At 38.5% G+C, this 21247-nt stretch overlaps 1 long non-coding RNA gene across 2 annotated transcripts in view; it reads left to right on the top strand.

The window, feature by feature from the left end:
* LOC119248257 (uncharacterized) overlaps nt 1-21247 on the top strand; it is a 45220-nt gene that overhangs the window by 9755 nt on the left and 14218 nt on the right. The gene's annotated exons all lie outside the window — the stretch shown is intronic.

Genomic DNA, 21247 nt, shown 5'->3' with positions numbered 1-21247 from the left:
TCTCCTAGAACAGGCTCTGTAAGGACACAGTAGACTCACAACAGCCAGAAACCAGGTTATAGCCATGTGAAGAGTGGACATATGAACATGAAGCTGAAGAGGTGCCTGGTGCTAAGAGGGAGAAAAAGAAAATTCTTTAAGAAAAGGATAATTCTCAGCCTTACAGTGGGATCACAAACTCAAAAGCTTATTGGCACCAGATAATGTAAATGAAGGAAAATGGTGAGGCTCACACAATTACAGAGGTTATAGGGAATTGTGGGGTCTGTGGCAAACTGAAAAGTATATGTGCTTCATCTAATAGGACATTATTCAATGCTTTTTAGCTATTTTCTGTGGAACTGTGTGTCAGGAGTTTTCATACTGCTTTCTTCTTTTCAAGAAAAGCTGAAAGTCTGGATTTTTTAGAAGTGAGATCTACTGATTTTTACAATATTCAATTCATTCAGACTAAAAGCAATGACAATAGCAGGAAATATTGTGGTGGAGCAAAGCACATACCTCTGTAAATCAAACATATCCTGCCTCAAGGCTGTCTCTTTGGAAATGATGGCTTATCTCTCAGGACCTTTTCTTCTTGGGCTTTTGCATGGAAAGCTGCTCCTTTGCTGGCTTTCATGAGAATCCAATAATCTCACCGAGCACGTAGTGTGAGGCAAGAGATTTAGCTGGGAAGCTGAGGGTCACAGAAAAGTCACGTTGCACTTTGTGTTCTCTTATCCCCTCTCACCTGCTCTCCTTCTTCTCTTCTTCACTGTCTTAAGAGCAGCTAAATTCTCTTTGTCTTACATGAACTTACTAAGGCCCCCATTTGAAGTTTTGTCACTGGCTGACATGTATACGCCCTGGGACTCACGTATACCAGGATACCTTCTCAAGCTATTTTTCACGGTTCTTCCTGTGAAGGAACTTTCTGAACAGCTGCTCAGAGGTAGAAAAGATCCTCCATCTCATGAGAAATGGTTGTGCCAATCAGCAAGGATGGTGCGGTTCAGCAATGTGCCAAAGGATGCAGTCCTCATGCTGAATGTCATACATGCGGGGGACTTCTGTTTCCTAGAACACTTGCTATTCTGTGGCCATCCACAGTAGCCCACAGACCACGGGCTCAAACTATAGCAGTGCTTTGCCAAATCTCTGTGTGTACTGGGGTTGTCTAAAAGATTGGCACAGATCAATACAGCAGACCTAGGGGAGTCAGGAGGGGGTTAACATCAGAGATGGTAGGCTACTGAGATTGTAAACACAAGCTTAGAATCCCAAGTCTGCCATTGGTAAGTTGACTGAAATGATGTATTCTCTCTCTCTCTCTCTCTCTCTCTCTCTCTCTCTTTAAAGATTTATTTATTTATGCATGCAAGCGCTGGGGTACAGGCCAGAGATGCAGTAGTGGGGTGAGAGGATTCACCAGGGACAAAATGGGGAACAGAATAGGCAGACTGACCAAAATACACTGCTGAGGGGAGCAGCAGGCAAGGCAGGAGAGGTCTTGCTTCACGATGTGAGTTGCTCCCTGGCCGGCTGGGGATCAAACTCGTGCTGCAGAGGCTGTGGATGGACTCATAGTATGGTGCCCAATCCCTTGTGCCACCTGGGAGGCCCAAATAATGTATTATCTTTGACATTCATTTTCCTCCTTTATTAGTAGGAGAGCATAACACTGTTTCCTAAGATTGTTGAAAGAATTTCATAGAAAATCGTGTGTTAAACACTTGTACATTGTACAGACTGATAAATGCAAGTTTCCTTCCATCTTAATTCCTAATAATTCTGCAAGGTTCAGCATGGACATCCCCCTTTAGAATATACTCCCTGCACTTCTTTTCGGGTTAGTCTTGTCTGCACACTGGATTTTCTGGCATATCACTAACATCACCCTTATTGCATCATTTTGAAAAACGAGTTTTTATTCCAGATCTCTCTGAAATCTGGAAACCATTCCACATTTATCCTGTTTCTCTGACTCCCAGCACGGTGTTATATGACACATAGAAACGCAACAACTGTTTATTCACTAAGGGCTGACGTGAAGAGAAAATTGTCTTAGCGACCTAGATCAACTTGTAGTTTAGAAAAGTTTTATAAAATCTCAGTTTCTGAGTGTGGATGCTTTGGTGGTGGGTGTGGTGTGGGGCAGAGCCTGTACCTCTGAAACACAGACAACCTTGTAAACCAATGATACTTCAATTAAAAAACTAGATAAATACATAAATTTAAAAAACTCAAGATCTGAAAAATTTAAAGATATCAAGAAGATGACAGAGAAATATATAATGTTAATTACCCAACATCAGTGGTGCCTGTCAAGCTCTAGCATTTATGGGGGGCACTAATAAAGGCAAAGCATGGAGTTTAGCTTGGTGTCAACCTCAAAACTGGGTCAAGATCTCAGAAAGAGTTTTCAGTGGGAAGATGTCTCTTTCCTTTGTGTCTTTGAAGGGCAGCAATTAAAGACCCAGTGTACTTGAAAGTGTCTCCTTCAATCTGGAAAAGAAACTGAGCTTCCTAAACTGCTTTTGGAAAACCAAGGTTTGGAGGACATTTCTGACTTTCATCCTTCCTGCCTCAGCATTTGGAAGAGAAACAGGAAACAATTAACAATTAAAAGAAACCAACTAGATTAGCAATCAGTAGATTTGCTGAAAAGGGAGACAGAGAGGCTAATGATGCTAACATTTTAATTGTGTGAAGCCAAAAGAATTATGGAATTACCTAGAACTTTAGCTTTTCATCTTTTTTTTTATTTGATCTCTAGCCAAGTAACTCCTGTAGAATAATTTAATATTCTATGAGTTTTCAATAATAAGGCTTGCAATGTGATAGTTAAATGCACTTGAAATTTTGATGAGATCATTAATAATATCTCTTGTCAGTGACTTAACTCTAGTTAATAACTTCCTTGTGACTTTCGTCAAATAGATTTTCCTGGGGGATATTAATTTCCAAAGGTTTATGCATGTCCTTCAATTGTTAGCCAGTGACAGAAATAGCTTTTCTGCTGTGGTATATTTTGAGGTTTTGCCCTTACTTCTAAGAAAAAGGCGATAATTGTGCAAACCAACTACTCATCTGTGTTTGGCATCAAGCCTTAACCTAAAACCTGAAGTAATATTTCTAAAAAGAATAGTTTCATGTAATTTTCGTGATAACAGCATGCCAACACCAACTATTCTAAAATGGCAGCCTGTTATTTTATAAGTTATATAAGTCTAATAGGGGAGAAAAAATCCTCTTACCACCTCTCTTTGGTAAGCATTTCTTAGAATTTTCCTGACTAATACAGGATCACGTCAGTGCACTTTTTTCTCATTTTCTGCAACTCATGACAGTCCAAACCCAGTCCTGTCCCAAAACCGACCTGAGAGTCTTCAGAGCAAGCTGTACTGGTATCTGCTCTGTAGTGGGGAGGGAAGCTCAGGAAAGGGTCAACAGAGAAACTGTTCATCAAATTCTAGAAATGCCCAAGAGTGGGACACCCTTCAAAGTTGAAGGGAAACATTGGAGGGCAATAAACAAGAGAACTGTGTTATATGTTGAATAGTATTCACTCAGAATCTGTTCCTCCCCATAGAAACCTACAGCCTCAAGGCCAAGCACACTGCTTCACACAGAGTTGGGGTTCCATGCATGTTTGTTGAATGAATGAATGCAATAAAGAGGGCCGAACAGGATTTGGATAACTTATAGATGACTGCAATGTAACATTAGGAAGGGGGATTCCATTTCTTTAAGGTTATAGGCCCTCATTTCTTTCTCTTTTCTTCTTATTCTTCTAATTGTGGCATAACTGGAAGGAGAATCCTTGCTCCTGGAAGAGCTGGTGTTCTTACAGCACATAAACATATGCTCTTGAAATTTCCTCTTTAACAATATGACAGAGAAATTTCATGCTCATATATATGCTCTCTAAGGTCCTTTAACTCAAAAATATCTTTTTTTCTACTCACAGATGGAACAAAGAATTGGGTTCAGAGATGGTCCTTTTCTGAGCTTTCCATTTTTTGGGGAGGGGGTATAAGATACATTCAGGAATAGAGAGATAATGGTATAAATAAGTATATGCAAAAGTTCAAATAATTAACATGTCCATATATTGTAGCGCTGGAGATAAGACCTCTTTTTACCCCTTTAAGGAAGACCCTGGCCCTGGCTCTTGTTCCTCTCTTATTCCATCCCACTAATTTCATCCTTTCTCTGTCAACTTTAATATTTACATCTGTCTTGGAGATTTCTTGGCTCGGAAGACTGCTCAACCTTTCCAATTCTAAGCAAATAACCAAACCCCAACTATATCATGTAAAAAATATCTCTCTTCAGCTATTGGTCTATGCTTCTTTGTCTTATTTTATCCAAATTTCTAGAGTCACTGCTTCTACTTTCTCATCTGTCTTTCATTCCCCAATCTTCTCAGCCTTTACTACTCCTTGTTCCTAAAAATGTTCCCTTGAACTTCTATGATGCCCTCTCTCACTAGCTAAGATGGCTAACCTATTCTAGACACTTCTAGCCCTTGTCTCATTTGATGAGCCTTTCCTATTTTGTACCATCTCAGTGATAAAACTGTGATTTTTTTTTAAAGATTTATTTATTTATTTATACAAGCACTGGGTACAGTCAGAAGCACAGGAGGGTGAGAGAATTCACCAGAGCCAGAGTGGGGAGCAGAACAGGCAGACTGATGAAATACACTGCTGAGGGGAATAGCGGGCAAGGCAGGAGAGGTCTGCGCGCCATGTGGGACCCTCACTGGTGGCTGGGGATCAAACCAGAGCTGCAGAGGCTGCAGGCAGCTTCGCAGCCCAGCGCTCAACCTCTGCACCACCAGGGGAGGCCCAACTGTGATCTTTTTGACATTCTGTGTTCTCTTGTTTCTTTGTTTTCATTCCTATCTTTTTCAGCATTTCCACTGTCTCCTTTGTGAAATCCTTCTTTCTCTGACTTTCTTTAAGATGCTAGTGCTCTCCTTTTCATTCATCCAATTCTCTAGTCAATTAAATGTTTTTTTGGGGAACAAGTGCATTCACTCTATGGTTTTATCTAGAATTTATGTATTCATTTGTCTGCTCACAAAACAATTTTATACTGAATATGAAGATCTCAATGCTGCAGCCTCTTTTCAACAACCTAATAATACCTGTGAGACCCAAATAAATGAATAGTCCCAAATAAATGAATAATGAACTCCAAAATAGAAACACTCCAAAAAGCCTAAATTCATACAATGTTAAAATCATAACATTTTGTCTGTTTTATTAAAAAATTTGTTGATTACAGAGTTCAGTTTGCAGGCATTTGAAAAAAAATCACAAATAATCAAAAATTAAATGAATTACAGGTAATATCAAAATATCAGAATTATAAAAATTCTCTCTAATTTTTATTACAAAAGTTAGAGTCAGTGTGGGATGTGGATAAATTTTAATATGCCTGCTATATGATGTGGGATGGGGTTTCCATAAATAAGAGTGCCTGGGACTTTGAAGGTCTTACAAATTGCCCCACTTCCTGTATTATCTCCATCTGGATATTCCACAGGCATCTAAAATTTGGCATGTCAAAGGCCAAATTCATGTTCTTCCATCTCTGGTATTCCCTATTTTAGTTGGCATCACCCAATCTCCCAAGCTGGAAGTCATCCTTGGCTTCTTGATCTCATCCAAGATGCCTCATGTTCTCCCATTCAATCCATCACCACATCCTATCGATCTTATCTCCTAATAACACCTATTTAATCTATTCATTCCTCCCCTTTCTCTCACACTGCTGTAGCTCAAGTGTTGGTCACACCCACCCAACCCTTGGATTCATATTTCAAGTGGTCTCCTTGTAGATGCTCTGTGAGCTCTTCCACTCATCTTGAAATTAAGCCCTATCACTACTTATAATGCTTCAGTGCCTTTCCAGTGATTGCAGAGAAAGTCTGAGCTCCTGAGATAGCCACAACAGGCCCTGGTGACCAGTTTTTAGTGTTTCTCCAGTTTAATTTCTTGCCTCACCTGCCTGGCACTTGGCAATCCATCCCTAGCCTCGTAGGCCACGCCAGGTCTTGCCTGGCGTCTGGAATAACTCTCTTACTTGGGATGTACTTTCATCCTTTTCTCACTTGATTAACTTTAATTATATTTGAAGATTCAGCTTAGGGGTTACCTGCTAGAAAAAGCCTTCCAAGAATATCCCAAACCTGGACAGAATTCCCTTCCCTGTAGCATCTAGTGAGACGTCCATCACCCACTCACCACGGTGCATTGCAAGCATTCTTCACACACAACCATCCTTCTCTGCCTACTCAGTGTCATGTCTCAGAATGGACACTTTCATTCTTATCTTCAAATTCCCACTTCATGCCACATGATCGGCATCAGCATCTTACTCAACTTTGTGTTAGAGGGGCAGTTTCCCGAGTGAGTCTCTGGGAACCCAAGTCTTGATTTAAGAAGTCAGATGGCTCCCTGACCCACCAAACCCAGGAATTCATCCAAAATAGTCCCAGTATGGGGCCTTGCTGGTGGCGCAAGGGGTTAAGTCTCAGCACTATGAAGCTATCTGCAGCCACTGCAGCTCAAGTTCAATCTCCAGCCAGGGAGATACCCACATGGTGCACATGGAGCTACCCTCCTGTCTCACCTGCTTCTCCCCTCAGCAGTGTAGGGATCTGCCTGTTCTGCTCCCCACTCTGTTTCTGGTGAATCCTCTCACCCCCTATACCTCTGACCTTTATCCCAGTTCTTGCAAGCATAAATAAATAAATCCTTAAGAAAAATAGTTCCCATAAAATAGCTCTTTAACTCAGGTCTAACTGACAATAAAACATGTTCTTTGCAGTGGGGGTCACATTCAGTTGATATAACTATTAACATAAATATAATAATAAGTGACTATGGAAAGTATATTGAAGATATTAATTTTTAATTGTTCCTCACTATGAATTTGCTAAAACCAATTGGTCAAGTGTAGTTAGAGAATTGCCTCTCATCTGGTCTGATGCAGATGTTTTTTTAATTATCCATCAAAAGGGGGTGCCACCTCTTACCTCAATTGTAGCCATGTGGGAATACAGGTGGGGTATTTTCAGAGTCCATTCCTTAAAAAAAGAAATGCCAGATATCTTGATTTAATGTGAAAACTCCAGAATTGTAATCATTAATAACTAATTCAATGGTTAATGGAAACAAAAACTCACTGTGGTAAGTCAGGGCGAGACTGGGTTACTGTCAGAAAAAGAACCCAAATAATTCAGTGGTGTGAAGATTGAAGTGAATCTCTTTCTCATGGAACAATTTCAGGAAAAAATTTCATGGCATTAAGACCCCTGGACAGGATCCAATGGCAGAGAGACAGATAGAAAGGCAGAGAAAGCAAAGTTTGGGTTTGGAGGCAAGCCAGGACTTTGAATTCAAGTGGAGGAAAAGGAATCTGTGAAGGGGCATGAGAGGAAAGTGCTTGTGAGGTGTGGAGGGGGTGGGGAACCAGGTAAAAGTGGGATAAAGAGAAGCCAGGGGAAAAGAAAAATACTCCATATTTTAATAAATTTTCCCCTGAGGTATTTGTTTTTGATCTAAGATTCTGACTTCAGACGTCTTCTTTTAGCTGTGTGACATCTGTGTTTGGGTGGCTTTGTAAGTGAGGTTGCCTCATCATTTGGGAATTGGATCCATACATACATCGTCAAGGCTTAGTCAAAACAAAATAAAATCTGTGTGTACTCATTGACAAGAGACTATTCACTCAGTCATTTACCAAAAGCAACCATTTATCAAGTGTCCACTTCTGATGGGCACTGTGTTAGATGCTGCTGATAAAAATGCAGAAGACATAGCCACTGCCTCTAAGGACCTCTCAAGAGTGGAGTCAGGAAGACATGTTTGCACAATAGATGTCAAAGCAAATGCAGTGCTGATGACATCACAGATGTTCTATGGGGCCCTTTTGAGTAGAAGCAATTTATATGAGAGGGGTGTGTGTGGTGTGTGTTGTTTCAATGTACCTAATGGGGAGGAGAGATTTGAGCTGGGCCCTGAGGGTGATTAGGATCCCGGCAGAGGGCTCATTGTGAACAACACCGAACTATCAATAGATCCACTTAGCTCATGGTATGAGCCAAATGTGACTGCAACACTGAAATGAAATGGATGCTGATGAGGGGTAAAGGACAGAGAACATTGTAGGTAGAGCAGCAGGAGCAGAGACTGGAAATATAGACTGGCCTAGACCATTCACCATTCACTTACTTCTCCTTAGCAATGATGATTAAGGACTTCTAAGATACTAGGGATCTGTGTTTGTTAAGGATACAAGAGTGAGCAAAAATGGGCACAATCCCTACCCACATGTAGCTTCTTGTCCAATGGGTGAAGAATTTCTATCTGCTAAGTTAGAAATTTGATTTCAAGAAATGTATTAAGATGACCGGCTATGTGTTTTGAAAAAAAAAAAAAATGTGGTGGTCACATGGATGGTGGAGTTGAGAAGTGAAAAGGGGAAGCAGATATATTACTTGGGAGGCTGGTGCAGTGGTCTGAGAAATGGATGATGAGGAGTGAAATTAAATATGCTGACATTCCACCACTAATGACTATTTCATTCATTCATCTAGGAAATATTTGTCAAGAGGTAACATAGTGTAGCAGTTGAGAACATGGGCTTTGGAGCTATATCATGGCTCTAACACTGATTTATCTGAGCAAAGTTATTTTGTCCTTGTGCCTGATCTTCCCATGCCTAAAACTGACATTATAATAACAGTGCCTACCTCCGCTGGCTTGATGAGTGTTTCCCAATACTCATATCCATCTGAACCTCAGACTAACCTTGTTTGGAAATAAGTTCTTTGCATGTGTAATTGGCTAATTTAAGATGAGGTTGTACTGGATTAGGATGGCCTTTAATCTAATGACAGTTATCCTCGTAAAAAATAAAAAACAGAAACCCACAGGGGAAACCCCATGTGACAATGGAGGCGGGCATCAGAGTGTGGCAACTGCAAGTCAAGTACGTCAAGGATTGCCAAGGCAACCACCAGAAACTGGACGAAGGAAGGAAGGATTCTCCCCTACCGATTTCAAAAGGACTTCAGACCCATGAGAACAGGAGAGCTTAATTTCTGGTTGCTGTAAGCCACCCAACCTGAGGTCATTTGTTATGGCAGCCCTAGGAAACTCTTAAATAAGATGGTGAAGATTAAATTTGTGAATCCAGGTGAGTGTTTAGAACAGTGATTGCCATGCCTATATGCAGACAAGCAAAGTAAAAGATGAAAAAGTACGTGCTCAACAGAACATAAGCCATTTTATACCCCTGGCACTAATCTGTGCAGCCTCCTGTTGGGCTCACTTGACTAGGAAAATGTCTCTTTGAACCCATTGTTAGGATATATATGTGAATGAGTGCTTGGGTCTGTAAAAGCCATGTTGGGTAATACCCTTAGCAAGCAAAGTTTTTTGGAAAGATGACCCATTTCACCTGGCAGCACATGTTTTTGAAATCAACAACACCTTCTGTTATCCACTTATTACACTTCTGTCTCCTCCTGGGTGTATGTCTCTGTCTCTGTCTCTTTCTACCTCTAATTCTACCTCTACCTTACCTCTAGCTCTAGCTCTTTATCTCTGTCATCTCTGCTATATCCCTGGCTTCACTAACGAAAGCAACTGTAGTAGTTTGCTGAGGGGGACGTAACAAAATACCAGAGACTGGATGGCATAAGCAACAGGCATTTAATTTCTCATAGTTCTGGAGGTTAGAAGTTCAAAATCAAGGTGTTGGCAGTTTGGTTCCTCCTGAAGCCTCTGTCCTTGGCTTGAAGATCGTCCCCTTCTCTCTGTTTTTCCTCATGTGACCTTTTGTGCACATGTGTCCCTGGTGCCTCTTTTTGTGTGTCCAAATTTCCTCTTCTTATAAAGATGTGAATTTGGATTAGTATCCACCCTCATAGGCTCATTTTAACTTAATCATCTCTATAAAGTTCCCTTTTTTCAAATGCTGTCACACTCTGAGGTACTGGGGGTTAGGACTTCAGCACAAGGATTTGAGGACACAGTTCAGCCGCCACATTTGGCTCCTAACAGCAGCTGAGGACAGGACAAGTTCTATGTTCGGTCATTGGCTGAAAGCTGTTTTCTCACCTTCTGAAGCTCTTGTGGCCCAGGAAGGTCTGGGTTAAAGATTTCAAGTCCTCTTCCTGGATGGCAGGAAGCAGGGTGCAAGCGAAGGAAAGCATCCTGGTGTGGTTGTTGATGGGTTTAGGGGGTGACCAGGACACTGTGGGTAGGATCCTAACCAGACCCCTTGCTGTGAATATCTTTCTGTGTGTCTGCTGGCCTTCTAGACTGCTATTTTCTGGAGGGCAGGGATAATTTCCATCTTCTTCATCCTTGAATTCCTGAAAGCCTGGCACATAGCTGACATATTTGTGGAATGAATGATTCACTTTCCAGCCTTTTCTTTGTGACTTTCCATGTAATGAAAACAAATCTTTTTTGCATGTAGAAACCTTCCTACCATCACCCTCCCCTTTTGATCTTTAAGAGAACTTATTTTCCCTCCTTCAAAATGTTTGATGCTCACAGATGTGGGTGCCATTTATGAAATGTTTACGGCAGGCCAGGTACAATGCTAGGACTTCAGAAATATCTATTTAGTCCTCCTGGCAACCCAGTGCATGGACATGAACTTGATTCATGTTAGAGGTGAAGTATGGATACATCATTCTGAGAGGAGATCCCCTGCCCGAGGTCACATAGCTGGTACGTGACTACCAATTAGGTCTGAAACTCAGGTCTCCCTGGCTTTGACAGCTCCGATCCTTAACCACCAATCTTCCCTGCCTCACAAACAGCGTCCCTCTCTCAGATCTGACAGTGCTGCTAGGTCTTCAGAATGAATTCCCAAGGATAACCTGGACACCTAATTTTTAGATCAAGTGACCCTAGAAAAAAATGAAAAACTTGATTCTTGAATGAGCCAAGAGAGGACATGCAGTTATTTCAGAAAAACCTTCACTTACAAACTGTGATTTTAGGAAAGATTGGTTTCTCAGTTGCAACCCAACTTGTTCCTGCCTTCTTCCTCATCTTCCTTTCAGCCTTGGGTGCTCTGTGGGGTTCGGACGGGGCGTTTAGGTCCACGTATTGCAATGAAAATTCACAAAAGGAGACCGGTTTATGTTTTCTTGGTCAACCTGACATGAACTGTGAGAGTTTTCTTTTTTAACCAATTTGACTTAATTGCCTTAGTGTTGTGTAGTCATGGAGCTGGTGATACCCTAGCATAAGTTTGGTATTCTTCAAGATCTAAACACAATGGGGGTGACTTAAGGACAGGGTTGCAGTTTTGCTTCTGACTCTCCTTGGTTTTGTGGGCTTAAGTTAATGTTATTTGAAAGGTTTTGTGTGTGTGTGGTTGAATATATACTATAACTTGTTCTTTTGTGACAACAAGATTTATACTGGCAGTGTCTCATACCACTGGAAACTGGAAGGAAATTTACAGTGTGAACCTCTGAGAGTTTTAAAAAGACAGTAGCCATTATTCCGTGGTGATGACTTCAAGCTGCCCTGGAGCCAGGCTCATCTTCGTCCTGGCTCCCTAGTGAGGTCGGCGTGCAAATGGTCTGTCAGATATTTAATACATCGCATATGCCTTTAGACCAATTCCCTGCTTCCTTCTTAATTAAAATTTCTTTGGTGAGTAAGACTTTAGGGGAAAAGAAACGGATCTAATGCAATTGTATTAAATGCCAATTTGCTTCCTAAGTTTCTGAATTTTTTTCATATAAGATAATTTGGCCTGAGAGGTGAAGGGATCTGAACAAAGTATATAAGCTGGCATTTCATTTTGTGTATCATTTTGGCTCCATGAAACTGCTCCTGGTAAAAATGAGCCTGTGAGAGGTAGCTGTTTTATGCAAGGGCTAACAATACTAGTCTTTTATAAATCATAAATCCTCTTAACCTCAAACGATTTGGAGCCACCAACTTAATCTATAAGGTTTCAACTCACAGGGATTTCATTTCTTCTCAGTGCCTTTCAGGTCATTAGGCAAATATTTATATGAAGTTCTCAGTTATTAGGGGAGTTGAAATCGTTTTGTATGGAATAGAAACTTCTTGCCTTTACCTCCTCAACTGAATATTTTGATATGAGTTTGCATTTTTCTTGTTTTATACTTTCTGCAATTTTGACAGCCATTTGAGGTAATTTCTTTTAAACACAATTTGCAATAGATAAACATTAAGCAAAAATTTCTTTTTGCATGGGGAGAATGGTGAGATAGACAAAATACCTTTGTATAATTCTTGCTTTCGGTGGTATTTTCCTGTGTCATGTGTGATTCTATTTTCTGAAAAGGAAATACGTAAGCATCACTGACAATTTTTATTTGATACTCTATAGCAATTAGGATCCTTTGATATAAGCAACAATAAACATTATAAGACAAATTGAGTAGGAAAGGAATTTAGTAGAAGAATATAGGGGACTTACAAAACCAGAGCAAAGGTTAGAGCACTGGACTCTGATGAGAACAGGGATCTGAGCATGTCCATGGGGTCAGGCAGCAGGAACTACTGAACAGATGACGATGCCTGTGTGGGATGGGGCCACCCACTTTTATTCTCTCCCTCCCTCCTTCCCATGCTATCACTCTGAACTGATTCACAATAGATTTGAGAGGCAAGGCCTGATAAGCATGGCTCAGTCACAGACTCCACCCTTGTATGAGATAGGTGGGCATATTTGGGGGTGCACCTGACAGTCTATACTGTTCCCTGTAAGGAAACAAGGCACTATTAGAAAGGAGAACTGGTTGCTGGGCAGCCAAAACCAACATCCATTTCTTGGCTAACATCATACTTAGTGAAATAAGCAAAGAAATTCCATTCTCTTCTTGAACGTAATGCAGGAATTCCAAGAGACTCAATGTCTCTTTGCAAATTAATTTTACCTTGGTGGGAGGAATCTGATCATCTTAGATCAAATTCAGTGAAGCAATTGTGAAAATCCTTCAACTTCAAAGTGGAGAGAGTTCTGGGAACAATACCCTGATTCAATTCCACACTGTAAGTTGGGTGGCTAGAATAATAGCCTGGGATTTTTTTTCCAAGTCCTCATGGGGGTTAATGATCAAGAGCTGGGCTACACACTTTTATATGGTTGCCTATTATGAGCTATTTAACTTTTACAGTTTTATTAAATGTTTTATGGAGAGGTTTATTTCATCTTTTATTATAGCTTGCTAGGACAGCCATGTTTAACCAAGAAGCTTGGCAGATGAGCACAGATGTTTTGCAAATATTGTTGGTAAGCAGTTTCTGGGTAAAGTCATGTCAGATTGTGACATTTTGTGGAGGTGGCATGGTCTGGTTCTCTTTAATGAAGGACAGCAGAACTGTGTACTTATGAGGGGAGAAGAGTAGGAAGTAGAAAGAGTGTGCCCACATTCTAATATTTTCAAGACAAAAATAAAATTTAAGAGGTCTTCTTTGGATCATCTGAGTTAGAAACCCTCCACTCCCCACTCAAGATATATCTAACTGATATTAAATATGCTTTATGAAACTAAAACTATCTTACTTCATTTCATCCTTACAAAAAACTTATGAAGTGGGTAAAAATAATGTTAAGTACCATTGCTACATCTTATAAGCCTTGCTCTAAGATTTGTTGATGCAAAATCTCATTTAATGCTTGTAATAAAATACTCAATGAGTATTAATATTCACTCCATTTCACAAACAGGGATATGAAAGCTTAAATAAATTTGCCAGGAATCTGACTCCACATTTCAACTTATTTCTCAATTTGTCACAGGACCCACTGCTTGAAGATAGCTCATTCAAGTTATCAATTAATCTCTGAGGCCTATTTTGATTATTTTTGTACAAGGAACATAAAAATTTTTAGAGAAAAGTTCATATCTGCAGATTCTTGATTCCCATTTGCCATATTTTCAGGGAAATCTGGCATTTTTTTTTTTTTTTTTTTTGCATAACTTGCATGGTTAAGTTGAACTTCTCCCTCCAAAATAGCAATCTTTTCTTCTAGTTATTTGGAAACCAAAGCTCCAGGCAAAGAATTCCTAAATCCTTGACCAATTTTTATCAAGAATTCAAATTTTGCTTTTCTTCCAAATTTTATTAATGTTGCAATGAGGAATTCAGCCGAAATGCCATTTCTCTATAAAATTGCCCCATGTATAGCCTCTGGACTCCTTGGTTCTGTGTAACACTTCATGTATTTGAAGTATAACATCATATTTATATTATCATTCATTGAGCACCTACTATGTGTCAGAGATTGCAATGAGTACTTTATACATATTGTCACATTTTATTTCAATCTCAACAACACAAGTTGCAGGCATGAGGAAACTGAAGCAGGGAAAATTTAAGAGGTAGATCTGGGCTTCAAACTTAATTTACTGTCTCCAATGTCCAGTGATCTTTCCTCTACACCAGGTGGTGGGAAGAGGAAGCTAGGAATGTCTAAGTTCAACTAATTGGGTAAATTTTCTAAAGTATTATGACATCTAAGTCAGAGAAATATTTACATGTGGGTGCCCCAAATTAGGACACTTTCTGATCTTTTATTTTATTGAAATGTATCTTCTATCTGCTGATCTATTTTCCCTACTCTAGTGTCTGAAAATCTTTCTTTGAAAAACTTTCTCCCTTTGCAAAGCAGTGGGAGCAGCTATCCTGCCAAGATTGCCTGCCTGCTTCTACGCAGGCCTCTTTTAACAAATCTGTCTCTTCCAGAGACAGCTCTTTCTGCCAGCTTGTGTCTGTGCAAGTGTCCTTTCCTTGTCTTTCCTTTTTTTATAATAAACCTTCCCTTTTGGATATTAAAAAAAAAAATTGAGGGAAAGGTATGAATTTACAGTCTAAACAGAGCACCTAAAAGATGAATCATTTATATGTGCCCTAGACGAGTTGTACGGGACTTCTCATTCAACTCGGAATGCCTTTCATATACAACATTAAGCTGCTCTGAATAAAGCACAACTTAATCTGCTATAGCAGATCCATTTTGGACACTGCCCTGAGGAATCGGTGTAAATGGGACTGCATCGTAGGACTCTGCCAACACAGAGACCAGTCAAGAGTTGTCTAGACATGAGCTAATTATTTTTATTTACCTTCCCTGATTTCTAGAGAGTGGGTTAACTCTCTAATGTCTGTTGAGTCTTTTCATGATATCAAGATACTGGTTAACAAGTAGCATGAGTAGAGCAAGCAATCTGAAGTTATTGAATAGATCTCTCACCTCACTGACTAATTTAGAATAACTTGGAAAAACTCACCTAGTCACGGTGAACTTCAGATTTCTTATTGACTAAACAGGCATAAGGATATTTGCCCAATCCATTCTGCTGAGTTGTAGGAAATGAATGAAAGGATATAAAATGTTCTAAATAGTATACATTTTATAAATCAAGTAAATTTTTCTTGCTGTGGTAGTATTCAGGGAAACAAGTTATTGGATGTATTCGTTACATGGGTTTTTCTGCTGATTAAATAAAACAAACACCTGATTTAAGCAGAGGGACTAAAGATTTGAATTTTCACCTTCTGGCAGAGTGATTTCTGGATTGATTACTTTACCTCTTGAGTTTAAAGTTTCCACATCTGTAAAGTCCTTTTATGATACTCCAGTTAACTCACAAGATTGTTTTAAGGATTACATGGGCTATGAAAGCACCCTGTAATTATTATACAAATGAATAGGTATTTATTACATTTCCCTCTTGAGGTATTAGAAAAATTCATTTTTTCCTCTTTTTTCACGTGGCAAAGGAAAGACTAAAAATTGTTGCCAATAAATACATGTTTTATTTATCTCCCAATTTCTGAGCATGGGTCCAGCTATGTTATTGTGAATTAGGATTTAAACGCTCTGTAACAGACCTCCCTGGTGGCACAAGGGGTTAAAACGCAACCTATGAAGCTATTCACAGCCACTGCAGCACGAGTTCAATCCCCAGCCAGGGAGATACCCACATGGCGCAGCAGACCTCTCCTGTCTCGCTGGCTGCTCCCCTCAGTAGTTTATTTCAGTCAATCTGCCTGTTCCGTTGCCCACTCTATCTCTGGAGAATCTTCTCATGCCCCACACCTCTGGCCTGTACCCCAGTTCTTGTATGCATAAATAAATCTTTAAAAAAAATAAAAGCTCTGTAACTTCTAATACTTCTTAAAAGTTAATAACGTTGAACAGCTGATTTGTCTATTAAGTAATAATTAATGACTTCAGGTTCTTTTATTAATATAAGTATTATATTTTCAAACTTGATATATAGATACTACTTGATTTCTGCATCAACCATTTATGAAGTTCTGGTTCCAAGCAGAAGCTTATACAGAAAGTAGAAATAGAAACAGATACACAGAGGTGATATGGCTCTTGTCTTGAAAAATATTCCAAATTATTTAGAAAACAGAGAAGTAAGAAATTTTTAAAAGTAGGGACACAATGGCCTATGGTGGAGAACTGTGGGTGCCTTGGTGGTGAGTGTGGTGTATCTGAAGGGGATGACCCCATACCTCTAAATCATATAGTGTCATAAACTAATGTTACCTCAAAAAATATAGAAAGAAAATTGAAACAACAGGAAAAAATTGTGACTCCAGCTAGGTGCATGAAGTTCAATAATAGAAGCACAGGTACTGGTGCTATGGGGAGGAGAAGCTGGGACCCCAGCTGTGACAGTTGTCCCAGATGTTGGAGGTTAATGTGGACCTGAGCCTGGAAGACTCAGTGAGTGTTCAGATAAATGGAGGAAGGGAGAGAGATGTGAGACCGAGGGATTGACATAAGTCATGCAAGCATGGGAATGGTAGAATACCCAGTGGCATTGTAAGTAGTTTGATACAAGCCAGTTGGGTGCCTATGAAAACAGAGCTAGATCTTTGTTCCTAAGAATGGGGAAACTAGGGATCAATTTATTAGGGTCTTGGATCCAAAATAAGAAACTTGAATTCCCTTTGCTTATAGGCAGATAAATGACATGAACAAACTGCATTTTAGAAAACATCAAATTTAAACCTTTATTAAAGAACTTTGTGTTCACACTCTGTAAGAGGAGCCAATAAGCTAAAGATAAAATATTTTAAAGATTTTGATTTTTGGAACTTGTGAGAGCATATATGTTGAGGTATATATGTTTTTTTTCTTTCCTTGATGAGTTTGGAGAACAGGAGTGAAAGGCATAAGGGTGGAGAAATTCATCTTTCACCCTAGGGCAGAACTAGGCCTACTAAGTGATGATAAGAAGATGATGGCGAAAGTTTGGGCAAGAGCTTGCTGATATCTATTTGTCCCTACTCTGTTCTACCCCACAGTGTTTATCCAACCTTTATCCATGGGGTCCTCAACCAACCCTTTATCCATGGGGTCAAGTATAAGCCACATAGCCTAGTATTAACAAATACCAATTGTAGATATATCTCTCCCTCCTTTTAGGGGCAGAAAAGAGAAACATCTGAGGAGTATGAAAACATATTCTGTAAAAGAGGAATCTTCTAGACCTGTGAAAATTTGAGGCAGAACAAAAAGGAACACATTTCTACAACTAAATAATGAAGATAGAATTATCTTCAAAAATGATTTTTAAATGGGAACAAGAAGAATTTTTAATAAGTTGCAAATATACACATTTTTTTAAAGATAAAAGAATATTCTGAAATGAAAATACAGCAAGATGAAATGTGAAAACAGCAAGTTAAGCAGGAAAAGGAACTAGCTATGGGAGAGAAACATGAGGCAGCAGCCAGTTTAGTAATTACCCTGCTTCTACCTCTTAAAGTTGGGTCTCCTACCTACTTCCCATTATCAGAATGGAGAAAGGACACATGATTTATCATGCTCATAGCTGATTCAACCAGAGACTAGAGACATGTTCCAAACATGGCCAATCAATTTACTTCTGCTAGAACAATTGGTTAAAGGGCCAAAAAATGATATGCAGGCTCAGATGGTGCTGAGAGGCAGTAGAACTGACTTGGGTGCCATTTTGTTCCTGTCTATGCAGAATTAGAGATTCTGCATAGAGGAAAGAATTAAGAAGATGAACAAATAAAAACAGAGACAAGGGACACCACAGAGTCTGGAGAGAGATAGACATAGAAAGTAGCTATCGTGGTCTCTGACAACTTTCCAGTTCGAATTCCTGTCTCCCATAAGCCTCACTAGACTTCCTGATTTTGGGTTCTAGGGATTACATTTGAGTCATTTTAAAAACATTCTACTTTTGGCCTACCCTGACTTGAATGGGATACCATTATTTGCAACCAAATGGTTCTTGACCAAAAAAGAATTGCAAGAATGCTAAAAACAAAAGAAAACAAAAAGCCCAGCAATAGCAAAGACTTCTGTTTTGAAAGTCAATTGCAGAACAACTTATACTGCAGAATTTCTTGATTTCCCACAAAAATACATATAAATTAAAGGATTTGGAAACAACTCAAAATAACATTGAAAACTTAGGCTGTTCATCAACCTAATTCCAGAGTCATGACTGCTGATTTTCAATACTCATTTGACTTAAGCCCTGAATGGCATATGTCACTGTGTGCTCTTCCCTCTTTCTGGAAGCATTTTCTTTTTTGGGCCCTATGGACCATAGTCTTCCAGGAGTTTTTAATACCTCTCTAGCTAAATCTTTGTCCATTTTCCTTGTTCCTCCTTCCCTACTTGACACTTTAATGATTTCCTCTGAGTTATTTCTGGACCTTTGTCTCTGCTCACGGTCCTTCTCGTGTCTAGGGTTTCTGTTATTATCCACATGCTAGTGCTATTTTTTTTTAAAGATTTATTTATTTATGCATACAAGAACTGGGGTGTAAGCCAGAAGTGCTAGTGATTTTTATGTTCACATCACTCCAGGAAAGAGGATCTATCTAGTAGAAATTTCTACTGGGATGTCATGATAATCAACCCATTTGTTATTTAAAATCAACCCCTGAAAACTGACCATAGATCTTCAGCTTTCAGAGGGGGAAAGGAAGGGAGAAGAGTGAAAACAAGGGATTGGGGAGAGGACACAAAGGACTATGGTGGAGGACTATGGCTGCTTCTGTGGTAGAAGGGCTACTGTACACCTGTCTACACTGTCAAAACACTAGCAAGAATGTAAAATTATGGTACTTCAATAACAATAAAAAAGTAGAAACAATGAAAAGTTATTCATAAGGCTAAATCATGGGGAATCATTAACAAGCATGAAACATGTCATATTCTGAAACATGAGTAATCCCAAATCTACCATGTCACATAGGAATATTTTTTTCTTTTCAGAAACTGAAAATACTTATGATCTCATTTGCCATTTTTAATATCTAAATTTCATGATAAATATATTTTATGATTAAAAAAACCTTCTTAAAGATCTGGGAGAAATATGTCCATATGTGTATATGCAAGAAAAATGAAAATTCATTAGATGCAGTATATAACTTGTTGGGCAGAGTTGATGAACAAGCCAACAAGCCAAACAAATTAATTGAAGAATTCTTTTCACAGCACAAAATAAAGAGTTGAAAAAAGAGGAAAGAAAAGTTGAGAGACATGAAGACTAGATCCAAACACTCAATAAAAGTATTGTAACCAAATTCCTGCTGCTGCCCAAAAGTTGTGGTGCCTGAGTAATTCTACATTGTTTTGTAAAAATATGTAAAAGGTACTTGAAAGCAAAATACAAGTAAACACTTGGTAGAGAGAAACTGGGCATAACTTTAAGCAGTGGAAAAAAAAATGGAAGAGACATGTGTTCAATTCAAGCAATGATCAAGATAGATAAAATAATGACATGGTAAGAGAAAAACAAGATGTAAAAATATCAGTGGTAAAGTATATAATAGTTCAATTATTGAGCAATTCAATTGTTGATCTTTCCTTACCAAGTAAAGAACTCTGTATTCAGTAAATAAGAATAATGCAGCTTTTAGTCAAACAAGTGCAAAAGCTAATAATATACTATTGAACGGTGGGGGGGGGGTTATCAAGATTGCTATTACATAAGACATAACGACTTCAGTAAAATGAAATTAAATGTTAACAACAATAATGAATCTTTCCAAATGGCCAGATATTTGGAAATTAAAACAAACAAACAAACAAACAAAACACATCAATTTATTTCATGGAGCCAATGGGAAAAAAGTAATTAAAACTGAGTTGAAATAAAAGTTGTAAGGTATTAATCAATGTTGTATTTAGAGAGAAATTTATATCCTTAAATGGCTTAATAGAAGACAAAAAAATTAAGATAATCTTTCTATGTGAACATTAAAAAATTCAGAGACAATTGAAAGAAAAACCAAAGTTGAAAATACACACCTACCAAAAGTAGAGTTGCTTAATAAAGCCAAAAGCTGGTTTGTTGAAAAGTTCTATAAAGTAAACAATATTCTGGAGAAAATCAATGAGAAATGAAAGAAGACACAAATAGAATCTGAAATGAAAATAGAGACATACAAAAATACTTTGAAAATTAAAAGACTTCAGAAAATGTTCATCAACAACCAGGTACAAAGAAAATTGAAAGCTACATAATCAGACTATTTTCAAGGAAAATGTAAATTATCAAAACAAGCTTACCAATATAGGCCAATAAACATAAAACATAGAACCAGAAGCCAAAGAGTTTTCTTAAGAGTCACCAGACCCAGATTACTTTATGAGTGAGTTCCAGCAAACCTTCAAGGAACAGATAATTCCCATCTTATAAAACTGTTCCAAACAATATAAAAAGTTGGGACACTACCCAGTGTGTTTTGTCAAGCTAATTTAACAGTGATATCAAAACCAGATTATTTGTATAAGTGAGATTTGATGTATACTTTCTTTTTGTTGTTTTTGTGCTAATTTTATTCATAGGTATTTTCTAGCTTTTGTTGCTGATGTGAATGAGTACATTTTTCCCACTGTTCTACTTTGTTATTACTGCTTCAAATAAAAATCTAACTATAATAATTCTTAAATCAGCACAATTTAATGAAATACGATAGATAAGGACTTTTCCCTTGAAGGTATTTATTTAGCTTCATGATTGATTCCAACAGTCTCTCATAACTTCAGGTTTATAACAATCTGTAACATGTAGATACAAATGCTGATTTATGAGCATCTTATTTGGAAAGAAAAACAAGATAGGGAAGCAATTTCCAAGGTCCCAACCATCATACATCAAGATTCACTTTCATCTTTCTACATTATATAGATGCCTCTATATGTAACTTATAGAGAACTATAC

This window comes from Talpa occidentalis, unplaced genomic scaffold, assembly GCF_014898055.3.
Source record: "Talpa occidentalis isolate TD23 unplaced genomic scaffold, MPIMG_talOcc4v2.1 talOcc4.16, whole genome shotgun sequence".
Lineage (NCBI taxonomy): Eukaryota > Metazoa > Chordata > Mammalia > Eulipotyphla > Talpidae > Talpa > Talpa occidentalis.
This window is presented reverse-complemented; position numbering and strand designations above follow the sequence as displayed.